Here is a 2,685-nt window from a genome sequence, read left to right as displayed (position 1 = left end):
CAAATTTTAACCCTTTCTTTGCCATTTTTTGTCGTTTTCACCGAAATTTCCCCAAATTTTTCCCAATTTTTCCCATTTTTCCCCAATTTCCCCTCCCAGTATAAACCATTCCCTCCCAGTCCCAATTTCTCCCATTTTTAACCCTTTCAATCCCATTTTTTGGTCATTTTTTGCTCATTTTTCACCCAAATTTCACCCAAATTCCACCAAAATTTCACCAAAATTTCCCAAAATTTCCCAAATTTTTCCCTTTTTTTTCCGTTTTTTCCCCAATTTCCCCTCCCAGTCCCTCCCAGTATAAACCAGTAACCCCAGCTCCCAATTTTCTCCATTTTCCCCCATTTTTTCCCCATTTTTAACCCTTTCTTTGCCATTTTTCCCCATTTTTTTCTCGTTTTTCACCCAAATTTCACCCAAATTCCACCAAATTTCACCCATTTTTCTCCCAATTTCCCCTCCCAGTATAAACCAGTATAAACCAGTAACAAAAATACCTTTTAAAATCTGTTTTTTCCCTATTTTTGACCATTTTTCCCCATTTTTCACCCATTTTTCACCCAAATTCCACCCAAATTCCACCAAAATTTCACCAAAATTTTCCCAAATTTTCCCATTTTTCCCCCAATTCCCCCTCCCAGTATAAACCAGTAACAAAAATACCTTTTAAAATCCATTTTTTCCCTATTTTTGACCATTTCCCCCCCATTTTTCCCCATTTTTCACCCAAATTTCACCAAAATTTCACCAAAATTTTCCCAAATTTCCCCATTTTTCCCCCAAATTTCCCCTCCCAGTATAAACCAGTATAAACCAGTATCAAATTTACTCTGGAAAATCTTTTTTTTTGCTATTTTTTGCCATTTTTTGTCATTTTTTTTTCATTTTTTTTCCTTTTTTTCCCAAATTTCCCCTTTTTTTCCCCAATTTCCCCCTCCAGTATAAACCAGTCCAAACCAGTCCAAACCAGTCCAAACCAGTTCCCATTTTTCCCATTTTTAACCCTTTAATTTCCGTATTTTCACCAGTTTTTCCCATATTTTCATCGTTTTTCACCCAATTTTTTCCGAATTTTTCCCAAAATCCCCCAAATTTCCCCCAATTCCACCTCCCAGTATAAACCAGTATAAAAAATCCCCTTTAAAGCAAATTTTTCCCCCATTTTTTGGTCATTTTTCACCCAAATTTCACCCAATTTTCACCAAAATTTCACCAAAATTTTCCCAAATTCCCCCTTTTTTCCCCCAAATTCCCCCTCCCAGTAAAAACCAGTATAAACCAGTCCAAACCAGTATAAACCAGTTCCCATTTTTCCCATTTTCCCCCCATTTTTAACCCTTTCATTGCCATTTTTTCCCCATTTTTGCTCATTTTTTCACTGTTTTTTCCCATTTTTTCCCCAAAATTTCACCGAATTTTCCCAAATTTCCCCAATTTCCCCCTCCCAGTACAAACCAGTATAAACCAGTATAAAAACCACCCTTAAACACCAATTTCTCCCCATTTTTTGTCATTTTTTCACCCAAATTTCCCCATTTTTCACCCAAATTTCACCCAAATTCCACCAAAGTTTCACCAAAATTTCACCGAAATTTTCCCAATTTTCCCCATTTTTCCCCCAATTTCCCCTCCCAGTATAAACCAGTCCAAACCAGTTCCATTTTTCCCCATTTTTAACCCTTTAATCCCCATATTTTCCCCATTTTTGCTCATTTTTTCCCCATTTTTGCTTTTTTTTCCCATTTTTTCCCCAAAATTTCACCAAATTTTCCCAAATTTCCCCAATTTCCCCCTCCCAGTATAAACCAGTATAAACCAGTAACCCCACTTCCCAATTTTCTCCATTTTTCCCCATTTCCCCCCATTTTTTGATCATTTTTCACCCAAATTTTTCCCAATTTTTCCCAAATTTCCCCAAATTTCCCCTCCCAGTATAAACCAGTCCAAACCATTCCCTCCCAGTCCCAATTTCTCCCATTTTTAACCCTTTCAATCCCATTTTTTGGTCATTTTTTGCCCATTTTTCACCCAAATTTCACCCAAATTTCACAAAAATTCCACCAAAATTTCACCAATTTTTTCCCAAATTCCCCCATTTTTCCCCCAAATTCCCCCTCCCAGTATAAACCAGTATAAACCAGTCCAAACCAGTTCCTTTTTTCCCCATTTTTAACCCTTTAATCCCCATATTTTCCCCAATTTTTCTCATTTTTTCACCCAAATTTCACCCAAATTCCACCAAAATTTCACCAATTTTTTCCCAAATTTTCCCATTTTCCCCCAAATTTCCCCTCCCAGTATAAACCAGTATAAACCAGTCCAAACCAGTACAAAACCACCCTTAAACACCAATTTTTGTCATTTTTCACCCACATTTCACCCAAATTTCACCCAAATTCCACCAAAATTTCACCAAAATTTTCTCAAAATTTCCCCAAATTTCCCCATTTTTCCCCTAATTTCCCCTCCCAGTCCCTCCCAGTATAAACCAGTCCAAACCAGTCCCTCCCAGTTCAATTTTTCCCCATTTTTAACCCTTTCATTCCCATTTTCCCCCCATTTTTTGGTAATTTTTACTCATTTTTGTGTCATTTTTTCACCATTTTCCCCCATTTTTCTCAATTTTTTCCCAGATTTCCCCTCCCAGTTCATCCCAGTTTGTTCCCAGTATAAACCAGTAACCCCAAT

This window comes from Malurus melanocephalus, unplaced genomic scaffold (genome assembly GCF_030028575.1).
Source record: "Malurus melanocephalus ecotype Western Australia unplaced genomic scaffold, MMel_1.1 scaffold_1459, whole genome shotgun sequence".
Lineage (NCBI taxonomy): Eukaryota > Metazoa > Chordata > Aves > Passeriformes > Maluridae > Malurus > Malurus melanocephalus.
This window is presented reverse-complemented; position numbering follows the sequence as displayed.